Source organism: Scomber scombrus, chromosome 23 (assembly GCF_963691925.1).
Source record: "Scomber scombrus chromosome 23, fScoSco1.1, whole genome shotgun sequence".
NCBI classification, from domain to species: domain Eukaryota; kingdom Metazoa; phylum Chordata; class Actinopteri; order Scombriformes; family Scombridae; genus Scomber; species Scomber scombrus.
In genome coordinates, this window is record NC_084992.1 from 1,861,853 (window position 1) to 1,881,356 (window position 19,504).

The window sequence follows — 19,504 nt, forward strand, 5'->3', positions numbered from 1 at the left end:
CCTTCTTTCCTTTCCTATCTTCCTTCCTCCCTCCCTCCTTTTCTTCCTTCTTCCTTCCTTCCTTCCTTCCTTCCTTCTTTCCTTTCTTATCTTCCTTCCTCCTTCCCTCCTTCCTTCCTTCCTTCCTTCTTTCCTTTCCTATCTTCCTTCCTCCCTCCCTCCTTTTCTTCCTTCTTCCTTCCTTCCTTCCTTCCTTCCTTCCTTCCTTCTTTCTATTCCTATCTTCCTTACTCCCTCCCTCCTTTTCTTCCTTCATTCCTTCCTTCCTTCCCTTCCTTCTTCTCTTCTTCCTTCCTTCCTCCCTCCCTCCTTTTCTTCCTTCTTCCTTCCTTCCTTCCATCCTTCCTCCCTTCCTTATTTCCTTTCCTCCCTTCCTTCCTCCCTCCCTCCTTTTCTTCCTTCTTCCTTCCTACCTTCCTTCCATCCTTCCTCCCTTCCTTCTTTCCTTTCCTTTCCTCCCTTCCTTCCTTTCTTCCTTCCTTCCATCTTTCCTTCCTTCCTTGACTCGAGGACAAACGGAGGGTTAAACCGGACGTATTCTGCACATTCACATGTCTGTATTTATATTTTGTCTCTACTGGAATATCTTTACATGACTTACTCCAGAAAAAACTCCTTATTTATCTTCTACTGGTCTTTTATACAGCCGCTCAGTTCAGCCTCTGACTATTAACAAGCCGTTTAAGCTCCTGTCTCTTTAAGTCAAACTATGGTACTCGTGGGTTTCTAACCGTGGCTAAAAAGTTCACAGCGTCCACACAAACCAGAAACGAGGTTTACCTCCTCGTCACAGTCCGGTGGGTCCAATCTGGGTCCTATTCAGGCGGGGAGTTCAGGTCCTCTGAAATGAGGCCAACGAGGAAGTAACTTAAAACTGCATTCTATCAAAAGGCCACCAGGGGGCGACCGTTTTGGTGTCAAAAGGACTTCCGTCTCTATACAAGTCAATGGAGAATTCACCAACTTCTCACTTGATTTCTAACCTCAGTAAACGTTTTCAAAATGTGTTTATGGTCTCAATCGCTCCCTCCTTTTCTTCCGTCCTCCCTCCCTCCTTTCCTCCCTCCCTCCTTCCTTCTTCCCTCCTTCCTCCCTCCCTCCTTTCCTTCCTTCATTCCTTCCTTCCTCCTTTTCTTCCGTCCTCCCTCCCTCCTTTCCTTCCTCCTTCCTTCTTCCCTCCTTCCTCCCTCCCTCCTTTCCTTCCTTCGTCCTTTCCTTCCTCCCTCCCTCCTTTCCTTCTTCCTTCCTCCCTCCCTCCTTTCCTTCCTTCTTCCTCCCTTCCATCCATCCTTCCTTCTTCCCTCCCTTCTTTCCTTCCTTCTTCCTCCTTTCCTTCCTTCGTCCTTCCCTTCCTCCCTCCCTCCTTTCCTTCTTCCTTCCTCCCTCCCTCCTTTCCTTCCTTCTTCCTCCCTTCCATCCTTCCTTCTTCCCTCCCTTCTTTCCTTCCTTCTTCCTCCTTTCCTTCCTTGACTTGAGGACAACAGGAGGCTTAAGAAATGATATCCAATCTTCTATTTTCTAACATTTTAGAAACAAAACAATCAATCAAGACAATGAATCGCAGACTAAAATAACTTAGTAATTAGTCGTAGCGTCGTATTAGCATCTGTCTTCATCTGCTGCTAAAAGATCAATCTTTGATGCTCATCATTGGACCAACGGGAAGCTTAAACTGGAAACTCTCCAAGGAATCACAATCACACAAAGCAGGAGGATGATGGAAGGTCTGCAGGGAATTAAGGAGCAAAAAAAAAAAGGTTCATGTTACTGATATGAGAGTACATGTAAAGACAGAGATCAGAGGATCCCTGCTTCTGTTGCCGTTTGATTTATGGTGGACTGTGTGGCTCTCGCATTGACTTTTAAGAAAGGAAAAGATGAAGAAAGGCAGCGGAGGGGAGGAAATGAAAGAGGAGGAGACGACCAGAGGGCGAAGAAGAAGAAGAAGAGCAGAGCAGGTGACAAGAGTATAAATTATGATTTCTCTTCACTGCATAATAGGATTATTGGTGGCAAAGAACGGGAGGTAACGACGGGAGCGAGAGCGAGGAGCACAGATCAGATCCTCTTTGATGCTTAGCCGACTGTCTGATGTACATATACTCCACTTCATCACCTAAAGGAGCCTTTCCACATCCACCCACCCGCAGTCTGTCAGTAGATTAAAGCTCCGCACCACCTGCGGAGAAGCATCAGGCCTCGATTCTTCTCTGCCTCTTCAGGGAAACGTCATTGGTTTAGATCGTTGCTAGAGATTATATTGGTTTGTAGTGTAATCCTCCAATCAGAATCAAGGTTATATCAGCCTGCTGTCATATGTGCTCACTGGAATATATTGAGTCTGTAGTCATATGCAGCCAACTGGTATCAATATTATATTAGTTTATAGTCATTTTATAGCAATAAGATGCAATATTATGTTAGTTTATAGTCATTTCTACCAATAAGAGTCAAGATTATATTAGTTTATAGTCATTTTATAGCAATAAAATGCAATATTATATTAGTTTATAGTCATTTTATACCAATAAGAGTCAATATTATATTAGTTTATAGTAATTTTATAGCAATAAAATGCAATATTATATTAGTTTATAGTCATTTCTACCAATAAGATGCCTAGTTATATTAGTTAGGACCAGACGGGGAGCTCCGGTCCTCTGAAATGAGGCCAACGAGGAAGTAACTTAAAACTGCATTCTATCAAAAGGCCACCAGGGGGCGACCGTTTTGGTGTCAAAAGGACTTCCGTCTCTATACAAGTCAATGGAGAATTCACCAACTTCTCACTTGATTTCTAACCTCAGTAAACGTTTTCAAAATGTGTTTATGGTCTCAATCGCTAGTTTAAAGCCTTCTTCAATGCAGTATGATGTTCATTTGGGACATTTTGGCCTCCCTGATTTTATATGTGACGATAAAGCAGGGTATGCATTAGGGCGTGGCTACGTCGTGATTGACAGGTTGATTGGTTCACAGGTTCAGGAGGGCGCCTCATGCTCCTCCTGATGCCCATATAAGTAGAATCCCTGTTTTTATTTTTCCCAGCATGCACCTGAAAAGTTCAAGATGGCGCTGCTCAGATCCGATACTATTGGCCTCCGAGCAGCAGTCCACAAACCAATGGGTGACGTCACGGATGTTACGTCCATTTCTTATATACAGTCTATGGTTAGCAGTCATTTAGTTAACCTGTATTCTCCAACAATCGTAGTCAAGATTATGTTAACCTGTAATCAATTCTATTAAAGTGAATTAAGAATATATTAGTATTAATTTCCACCAAATCAGAATCCGCAGTATGTTATTGTGTACAATGACTCCCATATAAATATGAGTGTAGTTCAAAAGAGACTTTTTAAACTCATTTACAGTTTTAATTTGATTATAATATCAAAGTAAGGAGAAAGAAAAAGAGAAAGAATTCAAATTGAAGCCGAACGCAATCAATACATACAATTAAAATGTTAATTTTACCTGCAATACAAACACCCTAAACTCTATTTTGTTTGGAGCTTCACTGTGTCGGCCTCAATTTATTTCCCCCCCTCGTATATAAACAGAGTGGAAAATTAAATCAGAAATTTCATTTTGAAGCTGCGGCATGACGACACGCACACACAGAATCAACCTGGCAGCTGTATTCTCCAGAGGCAGGATTAAGAGTAGTTAGTATTTATGAGGGTAAAAGGATTCTTCACTACTGTCTTAATGTCACGCCTCCCACTGTGTGTGTGTGTGTGTGTGTGTGTGTGTGTGTGTGTGTGTGTGTGTGTGTGTGTGTGTGTGTGTGTGTGTGTGTGTGTGTGTGTGTGTGTGTGTGTGTGTGTGTGTGTGTGTGTGTGGCTTCGTTTTAAAAGGTGTGTGACCTTATAAATCATTGTAGGATTGACTTTGCCTGTAGGGCAGATGGAGAGTTTAGGATGGCACACAGCCACACAGGAAACCTTTTCATCATGGCAAAAGCAATTTCCACCCTTCACCCACTCAAACATATGCGCGCACACACACACACACACACACAAACACACACACACACACACACACACACACACACACACACACACACTTAAGCCTCTAAGCTTCCAGCCAAATGAAAAAAAAATGAGTCGAAACACGGCGATGGTGTTTTTTTAAAAGGAGAAAAAAGTGGAGCGACAAAGATGAGGAATGGTGTTAAATGAGTTCACACACACACACACATGAACACACAAGACTCAAGACTCAAGATCTACTTCCCTTCACACACACACATGAATCCTGTTGGTCCTTACACACCTGTCCTCCGTTCCCTCATCAAAACACACCTGTCTCTTGTTCCCTCGCTCCTCGTCCCACCTGCAAGCCTCCGCTGCCTTTTTCCTTTTTCACAGCAGACATTTTGACACATCAAAGCAGGAAGAAGCAGGAGTAAGTAGGACTGTGACAGGGAAGGAGTTTCCCCTGCGGTGATGCACGGTGGCTCAACGGCACAGTGTGAGCTCTTTGCACTGTGACTATGAAGGCATGTTAGTCTGTCTGTGTGCTGAGTGAAGCAGCTGTACCTGACGAACATGGAAAACACTTTAAATCATCTGGTAGCAGGAAGAAAAACCTTAAACCTTGGATTCATGAAATGGAGTCTCTTCTTTAAGATTGTATGATTGGTGGAAAAGCTCTTTACATCACAGGTTCAATGGCAGAGTTTAAAGATCAACATATAACTGAAACAAATGTAGAATAAAATAGTTAATTGTGATTGTTCCGGTACAGCGAAACGTCTTCTCTGTGGTTCTGGAGCAGACCGAAGGAGCTGCTGAACATTCAAAACATACACAATGAAGAACAAGAAGTAATAATTTAAATTACGATGCATCTCATCTAGGTTTGCCAACCGTCCCTTGAAAAATGGAATCGTCCCATATTTACATAGACTCTATATAAGAAATGGACGTAACATCCGTGACGTCACCCATTGGTTTGTGGACTGCTGCTCGGAGGCCAATAGTTTCGGATCTGAGCAGCGCCATCTTGAAAATGTCAGGTGCATGCTGGGAAAAATAAAAACAGGGATTCTACTTATATGGGCATCAGGAGGAGCATGAGGCGCCCTCCTGAACCTGTGAACCAATCAACCTGTCAATCACCACGTAGCCACGCCCTAATGCATACCCTGCTTTATCGTCACATATAAAATCAGGGAGGCCAAAATGTCCCAAATGAACATCATACTGCATTGAAGAAGGCTTTAAACTAGCGATTGAGACCATAAACACATTTTGAAAACGTTTACTGAGGTTAGAAATCAAGTGAGAAGTTGGTGAATTCTCCATTGACTTGTATAGAGACGGAAGTCCTTTTGACACCAAAACGGTCGCCCCCTGGTGGCCTTTTAATAGAATGCAGTTTTAAGTTACTTCCGCGTTGGCCTCATTTCAGAGAACCGGAACTCCCCGCCTGTGCAAGACTCAACGTTGAATGTTCAGCAGCTACTTCTCACTCATGGGGGAACGCTAACCCTCAATACATACACATTGAAGTATAAAACAAGAAGTAATAATAAAAGTTTCCTAAATTTACGATGCATCTCATTTTCAGGTTAGCTGCATTAATTTGGCGATCGTTGTAGTTATTTTATCTTCTCTTGTGTGACTATAATCAAAGGTAAGCAGAACTCCCCTCCTGCCCTATCCCCCAATAACTCATGAATATAACATTTATATTATATAGTGTGTTGCTACGGCTTGTTTTTGCTATTAATAACAAAGAGTAAGATTGCGTACTTAGTATGTTAATGACCTGATAATCTGATTTAACTGCCATTTAATTTCCCTTCATGTAGTCCAACATTGTGATCCTCTCTGCTTGGACGCTGATAATTATCACAATAATAATAACGACGCCATATAATTGCTTTTCTTTGTTCCTACAAAGAGATTCAGAAAACAACTTTTTCATTCGGTTCTTATCTTCTGTCTTTCCAGTAAATTAACATTCAAGAAAAGGTCAGTTCTGCTCTCCTTTTAATTTCCTTAATCATCGACTGTCTCAGTTATACACAGCGTGCAGTCGTTTAACCCTCCTGTTGTCCTCGAGTTAAGGAAGGAAGGGAGGAAGAAGGGAGGAAGGAAGGGAGGGAGGAAGGAAAGAAGGAAGGGAGGAAGGAAAGGAGGAAGAAGGAAGAAAGAGAGGAAAGGAAAGAAGGAAGGGAAGAAGGAAGGAGGGATGGAGGAAGTAAGGAAGGAAGGTAGGAGGGAGGGAGGGAGGGAGGAAGGAAGGGAGGAAAGGAAAGAAGGAAGGGAGGAAGGAAGGAAGGAAGGAAGTAAGGATGGAGGAAGTAAGGAAGGAAGGTAGGAGGGAGTAAGGAAGGAAGGTAGGAGGGAGGGAGAAAGGAAAAGAGGAAGGGAGGAAGGAAGGAAAGAAGGACAGAGGAAAGAAAGAAGGGAGGAAGGTAGGGCGGAGGAAAGAAGGAAGGGAGGGAGGAAAGAAGGAAGGAGGGAAGGAAAGAAGGAGGGAGGGAGGAAGGAAGGACAGAAGGAAGGAAGAAATGGGGATGGAGGAAGGAAAGAAGGAAGGGAGGAAAGAGAGAAGAAGGAAAGAAAGAGAGAAGGAGGGAGGAAGGAAGGAACAGTCAAAACAGACGGGGTCAATTTGACCCGGGAGGACGACACGAAGGTTAAATAAAAAGCGGGATGAGATTAGACAGAATTTAGCGTCCTCTCTTCATTTGTTTATGTGGTGTCATGATGTAATGTAGGTCATCGCTTTTCCATCTCAGCGAAGAGTGAAAAAAAAAAAAAGTTTTATTTGCAGTTTGGATGCTTCCAATCAATCATGAGAGGCAGTGAGAAAACTCACAGTACACCACTTTTACTGTGTGTGTGTGTGTGTGTGTGTGTGTGTGTGTGTGTGTGTGTGTGTGTGTGTGTGTGTGTGTGTGTGTGTGTGCGACATACTGTTGTGACTCACCACTGTTGAGCTTTTTTGACGGCTGAAGAGTCGCCTGATTGAGGACACGGTGAACTACCACAGAGTAAATGGAGACACTCATCTGTCTCCCTAATGATAGCACTCAGACAGACATACTACATCGTGTGTGTGTGTGTGTGTGTGTGTGTGTGTGTGTGTGTGTGTGTGTGTGTGTGTGTGTGTGTGTGTGTGTGTGTGTGTGTGTGTGTGTGTGTGCAGACAGGAGGCTGCTGAAGCTTAAGTGGGATAAAAAAATAAATAGCAGCCTCTGAGTATTTGTAATGAACTGGAGAGAGTGTTGAACAGCCCTCACAAACACAAATGATGGTATCTTTATTTTTCTCAGCTTTGGTGTCGAGTGTAAACATACTGTAAGCTGAAGTGTGTTTGTCCCGATTTTTATCGTGTTGCAGATTTCACCCCTGCATTTAAAAGTTACTGCAAAAGTCTCGATCAGATCAAATATTACTTTTTAAAACTGAAATTAAATTGTTTGTTGGTGTCTGCTAAAGCAAAAAAAAGTATCTTTAGAGAAAGAAACCAGGAACCAAAAGAGAGAAAAAGTATATCAGTGGTCATCAACCCTCTATGGTTGAGAGCTATGGTTAGGGTTTGATAATGAGTTAATCATTAAAAGTAGGTGTGTTAAATGAGGAGATACCTCAAACATGCAGGGCAGCAGCTCTACAGGAGCAGGTTGGAGACGACTGCTTTAAATCCTCTGATTTCTTGATGGAGCTTCTAGTTTTACATCATTCTGATTAAATACTGTTACATCACCTGTTTATATAGCTGGAGTGCTTATTTTAATACAGCATATCAAATCTGCATGAAGTGATAATCTGTCATTCTTCCACAGCTGATACACCTGTTGGATTTAACCCAACAATTAAACTATTCATGTGGCTGCAGGTTCGACTCATTTAATCAGCTGATCTAAGTCCTCAGACAGCTGATTGGCCGAATCGTGCTTCTGATTGGTTGGGGGGAAAAAACCTGCAGACACATTACAGCCCTTTATGGAATAGTTTGGATGTCCCTGACTCATACCAACAGATTCATTCTTATGTTTTTTTTATATCATATTATTGTTAATTAAAGTCCAATTGGAAGCAAACTGCCTTTTTTTGCCTCCTGTAGCAACACGTCTGCTCTGTAAATCACTTGACTTGTGTTCCCCTGAAACTAATAGAAAGACATTTATATTATATTGTATTGTTTGATTTCATAATGGCGCCCCCTAGTTTCACATTATTGTAATCAAATATAGTAAATTCCACACCAAGTGTATCATATTGGATACATGAGTTTTAGAGACCTTTAAATCATCAGTGTGATCATATTTCATTCCTGAAAACCTGATGTATATACACTCAGATACATGCAGTACAAAGATAAACCAATGCAACGTTCAATTACTAAATATTTTGTAGCTTATTTTATGGTTAATTCCTTCAAATTGACCCCGTCTGTTTTCACTGTTCCTTCTTTCCTCCCTCCCTCCCTCCTTTCCTTCCTTCTTCCTTCCTTCCTCCCTCCGTTCCTTCCTTCTTCCTTCCTCCTCTCCTTACTTCCTTCCTCTTTTCCTCCCTCCTTACTCTTTTCCTTCCTTCCTTGCTCCCTTCCTTGCTCCTGTCCTTCCTTCCTCCTTTCGTTCTTTCCTCACTTCCTTCCTTCCTTCGTTCCTCCTGTCCTTCCCCCCTTCCTTCTTTCCTCACTTCCTTCCTTCCCTCCTTCCTTCCTTCCTCCTTTCCTTCGTCCTTTCCTTCTCTCCTTCCTTCCTTCCTTCCTTCCTTCCTCCTTTCCTTCTTTCCTCACTTCCTTCCTTCCTTCCTCCTTTCCTTCCTCCCTTCCTTCTTTCCTCACTTCCTTCCTTCCTTCCTCCTTTCCTTCCTTCTTCCTCCCTTCCTTCCTTGACTCGAGGACAACAGGAGGGTTAAAAGGTGTTATGAGCTTTATGCAGGACCTTAAAAAAGTTGTATTCAATGTGTTTTCATCTGTTTAAAAAAATCATGCTATGAAAAATAAATTGCAAAAAATTCTCAGTGTATCAAATATGATACAAAACAAAACTCATAGATGCAAAGTGTTATTTAATTTAAGGTCCAATAAACTCTAGTTTCAAAGAATTTTAATTTTCTGGCAATTATTTGATGGTTCAGGCTTTATAGGGGTTAAAGTGTTGTTCTATCAGAGCAGACGTCACACTGAGCCTGATTGCATCCTGATACACAACACAAGACCCGCATCAGCCCACATTAGTTTCCCTGCTAAAGTCGCCTCCTTATTTAATTTAAAAACATGAACGGATGTCTTATCCTGCACCACAGCTTGTTGAAGCAGACACACTTCACCCACAAACACAGAGAGACAGACAGGAGCAAAGGTAAACATATGGAAACATGAGGGATTATTGGCTCCCACACAAGCCTTTATGTATGTTGGCGTTATCGTGTTTCCATCAGATTAACAACCACAACTGATTTATATGAATATTTTAAGACACTTTACATTAAATCCATTTGTTATGATTTATTGAGAAAGAAGAAAAACAAGACAATGCACAAAGAAAACTAATTATTTGAAAGTTTCTGCGTTTTAAAATAATATATGCAAGATAACATTTATATAATTTAGTCCCAGAATTTTTTCATTTTCTGCAGCCTCAGTTTTACAGCCTGAAGCTGAATAAAATGCCTCCTGTGTTTGCATGAGCAGCCATTATAACTCAAATTATAAGCAAACCTCAGCCGTCCACACTGGCTTCTTATTTGCCAAAAAGCTAAAAAGTTATTTCACGACTCAATAAAAATGTGAAACAAAGCAACAGAAAGTCCATAAAAACATGATTGAAGTTGGCAGAGACTCGCTGTGAAGAAGAGATTATCGAAGCTGCATCTTCAAAACGATCTTCAATGATGATGATTTGGTGTCTTATTGGACGGCACTTCATCTAAGTTAATGTACTACCTATCATAGTCAATATCAGGAAAAGTCCTGTACTTCCTGCTAATTAAAATGCTTTAAAAAGATCGTATTCCACAATAATAAACATCTATTAGCATCGTAACAGCTCAGCGGAGAGAAAAAACAGACATATCAAACTGACTCTTTCTTCTGATGTTATTAATTCACACAAACATAATGAGTACATATTGCAGAGGAGACAAGAGAAGAGGACATAAAAAGGAAGAGGAGGAAATAGGAGATGAATAGAAAGAGGGAACAGAAAAGAAGGAGCAAAGTGAGGTTAGGACAAAAGAATTGGAGATGTAGGCGACACCTGGGATCAAATACGTTTCAAGTCCTTTCAAATTTACATCAAACATCAATCTGTTGTCCGTCCAACACACGTGTACAAGAACATGTCTCATCACGTCCAGATGTTTCCAAAAGCTCAATGATGGTTTCATCAGATTTAACAATATGTTTACATTTTAACTTGACCGTGAATGAGGGTCAAAAGCTCCAAAAAGTGGACTACTACGTACAAGGAAAGGTTAAAACTAATAGTGATTGATCGTTCTTCTCATAGATAATTGATTGACAGGCTTCACACACTGGGAATAATGGGTTAATGTAGGGGGGTCAAACTCATTTTTAGTTTTAGTTTAGCCACATAAAGCCCAGTTTTGATCTGAAGTGGGCCGGACCAGTAAAACCATTGCATAATAACCTATAAATAATGTATAATAGTTGTAATATATATTATAACTTTACTATAATGAACTATCTAGGGTTACAATGGTGAGAAATATGATAAAATGTGTCCAAACGCGCCAAAGAAAATGTGTTCTTCAAATCTGAATCACATTTCAAGCCAATTATTTCAATGTGAAAATAGATGACAGAAGCATTATATTGGAAAATTGGAATTGGACCAGGCGGGGAGTTCCTGTCCTCTGAGCGGAGGCCAACGCGGAAGTAACTTAAAACTGCGTTCTATCAAAAGGCCACCAGGGGGCGACCGTTTTGGTGTCAAAAGGACTTCCGTCTCTATACAAGTCAATGGAGAATTCACCAACTTCTCACTTGATTTCTAACCTCAGTAAACGTTTTCAAAATGTGTTTATGGTCTCAATCGCTAGTTTAAAGCCTTCTTCAATGCAGTATGATGTTCATTTGGGACATTTTGGCCTCCCTGATTTTATATGTGACGATAAAGCAGGGTATGCATTAGGGCGTGGCTACGTGGTGATTGACAGGTTGATTGGTTCACAGGTTCAGGAGGGCGCCTCATGCTCCTCCTGATGCCCATATAAGTAGAATCCCTGTTTTTATTATTCCCAGCATGCACCTGAAATTTTCAAGATGGCGCTGCTCAGATCCGATACTATTGGCCTCCGAGCAGCAGTCCACAAACCAATGGGTGACGTCACGGATGTTACGTCCATTATATATACAGTCTATGAATTGGACCTATTTTTCTGCAATTTTCATACTTTGCAAAGTTACCCAGTGAGCCAGATTGGACCTCTTTGTTGGTTAATGCTTCATAAAACACTGTAAAATTTGAACCTGATATATAAACACCTTCAATTTAATTATTTTATAAAAATTACTTTAAAAAAAAAAAAACCCTCAGTAGCCTTTATAAACTCTCTCTAACAACTGAGCAAATGAACAGCTGGAAGTGATGGCGGACATCAATAAACAGAACCAACAGCAGATGTCTGTAAACACAGAACAGCAGGTTCACAAGATGAAAACAGATGAAAACTGAATCAGTTGTGAGGGAAAGTGTGTTGTCACCTGCCGGGCGGAGATACATCACAACAGGGAAAAAGGAAAGTTAAGAGGAAATGTTTAAAAAAAAAAAAACGATGGCAAAGAAAAATCATGTTCAGTAAACTGTAATGACAAAAGAAAAGAAACAAAACAGTTATGATTTCTTGTTTGGAAAATTTCTGTCAGTATTTTATATTTTTATTCGATTCTTAGTCTCATCTGTCACAAACACACAAACACACACATACAGAAATGTGTTAACATTCATGTATTCTGATCATTTGGATAAATAAAACATTTATTCAGCGAAAAAACCCGATTTTAGCATATAGGTGGTAAAAATGTGACTCACACACACACACACACACACACACACACACACACACACCGAGGTTCATGCTGTTATACTTTACACTTGACCCTTACTAATATAAAACACCCCGAAGCCCATTACCCTTAAAAAAATCTGACTTTCAATACTGTCCTCATAAATACACAAATATCTTTACTTTAAAAAAAAAAGAAAAAAGAAACAAAGTGCACTATTCAAAATACTTCCCAAAATGGTGCTCACTTATCAAAAAACATCCCCACTTTGCTCCACTCTCTTTTTTAAAAGTGTCGGTCATTATCCAAAAATGTCATCGCTTTTCACAAATGTGCTTATTTTACAAAAGAAAAATCTTTCCCACCTAAACTGTCTTGAAAAAGTTTCCACAAATGTTCTCATCATCCAAATATGTCCTTAAAAACCCTCCTGTTGTCCTCGAGTCAAGGAAGGAAGGGAGGAAGGAAGGATGGAAGGATGGAAGGGATGAAGAAGGAAGGAAAGGAGGGAGGAAGGAAGGAAGGAAGGAAAGGAGGGAATGAAGGAAGGAAAGAACGAAGGAAGGAAGGAAAGAATGGTGGAAGGAAGGAAGGAAGGAAGGAAAGGAGGGAGGGAAGGAAGGGTGGAAGGGATGAAGAAGGATGGAAGGGAGGGAGGGAGGGAGGAAGGAAGGAAGGAAGGAAGGAAGGAAGAAGGAAGGAAGGAAGAAAAGGAGGGAATGAAGGAAGGGATGAAGAAGGAAGGAAGGGAGGGAGGGAAGAAGGAAGGATGGAAGGGGTGAAGAAGGAAGGAAAGAACAAAGGAAGGAGGGAAAGAATGGTGGAAGGAAGGAAGGAAAGGAGGGAGGGAAGGAAGGATGGAAGGGATGAAGAAGGATGGAAAGGAGGGAGGGAAGAAGGAAGGAAAGGAGGAAGGAAGGAAGGAAGGAAGGAAGGAAGAAGGAAGGAAGGAAAGGAGGGAATGAAGGAAGGGATGAAGAAGGAAGGAAGGGAGGGAAGAAGGAAGGATGGAAGGGGTGAAGAAGGAAGGAAAGAACGAAGGAAGGAAGGAAAGAATGGTGGAAGGAAGGAAAGGAGGGAGGGAGGGAGGGAGGGAGGGAGGGAGGAAGGAAGGAAGGAAGGGGTGAAGAAGGAAGGAAGGAAGGAAAGAATGGTGGAAGGAAGGAAGGAAGGAAAGGAGGGAGGGAAGGAAGGATGGAATTGATGAAGAAGGATGGAAAGGAGGGAGGGAGGAAGGAAGGAAGGAAGGAAGGAAGGAAGAAGGAAGGAAAGGAGGAAGGAAGGAAGGAAGGAAGGAATGAGAGGAGTGAAGGAAGGACGGAAGGGAGGAAGGGATGAAGAAGGAATGAGAGGAGGGAGGAAAGGAAAGAACGAACCCTTATCTAAACAATGCAAAAAAACTACATCCATCAAGCCTTAAAACGGGTTCTGATCCACTTCTTGCATCACTGCACTGAAATCAAGAACCATGTAATTATTGATCATTAGGGTTATGTATATTATGTAATTACAGCTATATGCAGCACTTTTTCTTCTTACCGTCTGTCCTTCCTCCGTCTGTCCTTCCTTCCCTCCTTTCCTTCCTTCCTTCCTTCCTTCCTTCCTTCCTTCCTTCCTTCCTTCCTTCCTTCCTCCCTCCTTTCCTTCCTTCTTCATCCCTTCCATCCTTCCTTCCTCCTTTCCTTCCTCCCTCCCTCCTTTCCTTCCTTCTTCATCCCTTCATCTTTCCTTCCTTTCTTCCTCCTTTCCTTCCACCCTTCTTTCCTTCTTCATCCCTCCCTCCCTCCTTTCATCCCTTCCTTCCTTCCTTCCTCCCCCCTCCTTTCCTTCCTTCTTCATCCCTTCCATCCTTCCTTCCTCCTTTCCTTCCTCTCTTCCTTTCTTCCTTCTTCCCTCCTTTCCTTCCTTCTTCATCCCTCCCTCCCTCCTTTCCTTCATTTTCATCCCTTCCTTCCTTCCTTCCTTCCTTCCTTCCTTCCTCCTTTCCTTCCTTCTTCATCCCTTCCATCCTTCCTTCCTTCCTTCCTTCTTTCCTTCCTTCCTTCCTCCTTTCCTTCCTTCTTCATCCCTTCCGTCCTTCCTTCCTTCCTTCCTTCCTTCCTCCCTCCTTTCCTTTCTTCCTTTCTTCCTTCCTTCCTTCCTTGACTTGCGGTTTAGGTGGAAGATTTTTCACTTTTTCTTTTTTCTTTTGCACTTGTACACCACGGCATTGTCCTGTCTGTTATTCTGTTATGTATTATTTGGACCATGTATTGTATTGTTATGTATTGCTTGACTGCACTTTTGAATTGTTAGGACATCAGTGGAGAGCGAGGACATTCTCACATTATGAGGACATTGTTTGAAAGGAGGTTTCTGGAAAGGAGGGATATATTTAGAAAGGAGATGACATTTTGGAAAGGAGATGACATTGTTGGATTATGAGGATATTGCTTGAAAGTGATAATGCTTTTTATAAAGTGAGGATATTTCGATAGAAGAAGGATCGCCATCTGTGGAAAGTGGGGACATTGTTTGAAATAAGAATCTGAAAGAATCTGAAAGTGAGGACTTGTGAAAAACTTTTTTTGGAAATTCACATTTTTGTGAATTGAGGGAATTTTTTGAATGTGACCTTTTTTCTAGAAGCCTATTTTTTAACACATTTTAATATTAATTTACAAATAATGTCCCTGGCTATCTTCGGTCACAACACTGTGACAACCGCCATCTTTGAACATTTCTCACAGCAAAGACTGTTTTGACTCAACAACATATGAAAGTCTTTCTTTTTCCTGGTTGCTTTCTTTTTTTTCAGACATTTTGCCAGGTAGTCTCAACCTCACTTCACTATGATGCCCACACAGCACAACTTTTATTGACCTCATGGGTACAATCTGTACCTCCAAACATTTAATTTCACAGTTTCACATTTTTCTCTCTCAACCTCGTCTCTTCGCATTAAAAAGACATGGATTGAGGATATTGGTGAGAGGATTTCATCATCGGGAAGTCATCTGTCGGCTGTACTTTTCCAAAACCAAATTGAGCAGAATATTTCCGTCTGTCTCTGCTACATAAGTGTGAGTCTTATGACGTGAGCCTGGGTTATCTTTTCTGGTCTTGCCCCGAGCTCGAGAGTTTCTGGGATGACATTTCTCATTTGTACAGCGACATATACCGCCGCCAGATAATCCCTGACACTCTCTCTGTGATATTGGTTTGCTCCGACTACCCTTTACTCTTCCTCCAGCATCATAACAAGCCCTCATGTTTGGTTTGGTCTTAGATCAGTGCCCACTCCAAGTTTCCTTATGTTTGGAGACCCTTTACTAAACATTTGTACTGTCTTGTATTGTTATTCCGTTATTTAAGGATTACTGCAATACCAAATATGCAATATTAAAGACATAGGGCATATTTGGCGCAAAATGGGCACTCTCTATGCAAATAAAACCATCAAATTGAAAAAGACCAGTGCAAATTGCCACAAGACGTTAGGGTGGAGATAGTGTGTTCAGAGATTTGATGTTAACTGTACTTTTTCTCGAATTATATCACATTGATATTTTTCTGGGGGGGTGACATGCAGCAAAGGTCCTCCGGCCAGGATTTGAACTGGGGTCCGCTGCGTATGGGGCATGCGCTCTTAACCACTCGTTCACCTGCGTGCCAATCGATCAGTGTGGCAGAAGTGGAGAAAAACACAGTAAAAGAGGCCAAAACCCTCTTTAAACTGCCCAAAGAGCATCCTCTGGTGGGTTGTTGGCGTCTCTCTCTGGAGCTGTACGTTTCCGAAAACTGTGTTTCTGAAATCATGCAGATGGTAGCCTGGACTTACCCCCCAAAGTGAGACCAAAATCACCCCATGCCAAAGGGTTTGGCATAACCCACTGCAGAGGTGAAACACTTAGAAATGTTTCAGCTTGGAGCTTCGTGGTCCTGAGATCCTATCACGTTTATATGTACTTTGTCATATTCAGGGTTGGGAGGGGTTACTTTTAAATTGTGTTCCGATACAGTTACTGGTTATTTGTTAAAAAAATGTAGTCACTAACGTAATCCAAGTACCATAATATTAAAGTAATGTAACTTGATTACTTTCCGTTACTTTAGGATTACTGCAATACCAAATATGCAATAATAAAGAGCACTCTTGATCTTCAAAGTCTTTACACGACCACGTGGCCTAAAGGACAAGGCGTCTGACTTCGGATCAGAAGATTGAGGGTTCGAGTCCCTTCGTGGTTGTCTGTCCTCTCTTCTGTAGGATTGATTATGGATGAAAACAAGAAATAGTCACAGAGATGAAGGTGTGGAAATATGAAATTCCTTTGAATAACGCTAGTATGAAAGTGCAGAGCTGTGAAATGTTCCTCAACCTTCCTCTGATTTTTATGGGCACATTCAGCAGGAGGAAAGCTTCGGAGGAATCCTTTGAATGAAGGATTTGTGTGTTTCCTTCTTGAGAATCGACAACTGAAAAGAAGGTAATGGAGAATGCGGGCATCGATCCCGCTACCTCTCGCATGCTAAGCGAGCGCTCTACCATTTGAGCTAATTCCCCTTCTTGAAGACTTTTACAAGCCTGGTTCCACCAGGTCGCTAGATGTTTAAAAGCAAATGAGTGTCTTTCATTCTATTAGGGACGCGGTTGTAGATAGAACGGCAGCAGCAGGCCTGTTAGCTCAGTTGATTAGAGTCACAGGTTCGATCCCTGTACTGGCCGGGCTTACTTGTTGTAGAGGGAGATTATCTCGTGAAGTCCTTCAGATGTAAAGTTGGCAGTGTTCTCAACTCATGGAATGTGCAACAGTGCCCCATCACCTCACACATGGATCCCATGAAGGCAAAAGCTTGATCTTCAAAGTCTTGCTTCTCCTCACTGTTTGTCGGTAGACTACTACCGTGGCCCAGTTCAAATGTACACGTCACTGTCTACATGACCACGTGGCCTAAAGGACAAGGCGTCTGACTTTGGATCAGAAGATTTAGGGTTCGAATCCCTTAGTGGTTGTCCTGTCTTCTGTAGGACTTGTGTATGTTCAGGAATGAATATTCCAATGAGAAGCTTCCTCATAATTCAAAAATCCCCTTAATTTCTAAAAGTAATAAGTAAACTAATCCGCAGATGTCCTCACTTCTCCAAAATCTATCCTGTATATAATATGTCCTCATAATCAGTAAATATCCTCTCTCCACAAATGTTCTCACTTTTAAAACAATGTGTCACTTTCTAACGTAGGACTTGCTGTTTAACAAATGTCCTCATAATCCAAAAAAAAAAACGTCTCCCTTTCCAGTTATGTCCTCAACTTTTTAACAAATGTCCGTACTTTGCAAGAAATGCTCCTGTTTTCAAACAAGTCCTCATAATCCAAAGATGTCCTCTCCCCACAAATGTCCTCACGCCTCTCACTTTCTAGAATTGTCCTCACTCTCCATGCATGTTCATTTCAATTATGACATTCTTTGTGGATGGAAGTTTTTGGAGAAAATGAAAGTGAATTTATTTAGTTGCAGTACCGCAGTTGGCCACCGGGGAAATACTGGCAGAGTGAGCTTGACTCCAGGGTATCTATTTATCTTTATCTATTCTAGTTATGTGTGTGTGTGTGTGTGTGTGTGTGTGTGTGTGTGTGTGTGTGTGTGTGTGTGTGTGTGTGTGTGTGTGGCTTTGGGAGAGATAAAAACTAAAAAATCTATTAAGTTACGTCTGATAATGATCCCGACCTGACCTTCACCACACTTTACGGTCATCTTTTCATCTTTCAATCTCACACACACACACACACACACACACACACACACACACACACACACACACACACACACACACACACACACACTTAATGATATGATGATATGCTCTCTGTACTGGATCAATCAGCTCATCTCCATCTCGTACCGAGCGCTGTGTGTGGAGTGAGTGTGAATAGAATATGCTTCAATATTTATGTTTTCAATTGTTAAACTGTGATTTTTTTTATTTTTTAATGACTTTTCATCCCGAGTTTTAATTTCAGGATGAACTCAACCAACTTTATTTTTCTGCAGTTATAAATTAATTATGTGCATTAACTATTTCAAAGTGCAATTTTTTTTAAATGTATTATATTTTCACAAAATGTGGTTTACTTTCATTAATTTATAAACACTATTGAGTAAATTTCAACCTGCTTTTATGTTGCCCGCTGATAAGCCTTTTTAATGTTAATGTGGTCATTAATGTTAAGATATAATTGATTGAAAAATAATTAATAAAAAATACACTTGGACTTTAACAGATTAATGACTTAAAATTAATTTTAATTCAGCAGCACGAATTGGTTTTAAATGAATGAAATTGATTAAATGTGATACTATGATTTTACCAAAACAATAAAACTTTGAATTTACTATTTTTTCATAAAACTCTGTAGTTTAGATTTTAAAGCTGTCGTCATTTACTTCCACTGAGGAGTTTTTTTTTTAGGGTAACTTTCGGACTACAGATGAAAAAATTGGATAAATCAATATAATTAACCTTCCTGTCGTCCTCCCGGGTCAAATTGACCCCGTCTGTTTTGACTGTTCCTTCTTTCCTTCCTTCCTTCCTTCCTTCCGTCTGTCCTTCCTCCCTCCCTCCCTCCCTCGTTCTCTCTTTCTTTACTCCCCCTACCTTCCACCCTTCCTTTTTTCCTCTGTCCTTCTTTCCTTCCTTCTTTCCTCTTTTCCTTTCTCCCTCCCTCCTTCCTTCTTTCCTCCCTCCCTACTATCTTCCTTCTTTCCTCCATCCTTCCTGCTTTCCTTTCCTTCCTCCCGCCCTTCTTTCCTTTCCTCCCTTCCTTCTTCCCTCCTTTCCTTCCTTCCTCCTTTCCTTCCTTCTTCCTCCATTCCATCTTTCCTTCCTTCCTTCTTTCCTCCGTCCTTCCTTCCTTCCTTCTTCCTCCCTTCCATCCTTCCTTCTACCCTCCCTTCCTTCCTTCTTCCTCCCTTCCTTACTTCCTTCCTCCGTCCTTCCTTCCTTCTTTCCTCCCTCCCTCCTTCTCTTTTTCTTTACTCCCCCTACCTTCCTTCTTTCCTCTGTCCTTCTTTCCTTCCTTCCTTCCTTCCTTCCTTCCTCTTTTCCTTTCTCCTTCCCTCCCTCCTTCCTTCTTTCCTCCCTCCCTACTATCTTCCTTCTTTCCTCCATCCTTCCTGCTTTCCTTTCCTTCCTCCCGCCCTTCTTTCCTTTCCTCCCTTCCTTCCTCCTTTCCTTCCTTCTTCCTCCATTCCATCTTTCCTTCCTTCCTTCTTTCTTTTATAAGTGACTTGCAAACTCAGATGAAAATGTGAAGTCTTTGGGGTCCAGACAATCGTGATGGTGATGAATAAAAGGAGTATTGAGATCTGGGTTACGATAGAGGAGTGACAGGTGGAGGTGAAAGGAGCGAAGGAGGGTCGGGATGATCTATCGCAATGAAATGACGAAAAAAAGATTGAAAGTTCGGTAGCTAATGGCGCTTTTCCACTACACAGTTCCAGCACGACTCGACTCGGT

The 19,504-nt window shown here is 41.4% G+C and overlaps 1 protein-coding gene and 1 non-coding gene across 2 annotated transcripts in view; both read right to left on the reverse strand.

Moving 5' to 3' along the window:
- The window catches only part of lratb.1 (lecithin retinol acyltransferase b, tandem duplicate 1), a 58,113-nt gene that overhangs the window by 22,942 nt on the left and 15,667 nt on the right, over positions 1-19,504 (reverse strand). The gene's annotated exons all lie outside the window — the stretch shown is intronic.
- Positions 16,477-16,549, reverse strand: trnaa-agc (transfer RNA alanine (anticodon AGC)). The gene has a single exon. It is a non-coding gene; the product is annotated as a tRNA-Ala (tRNA).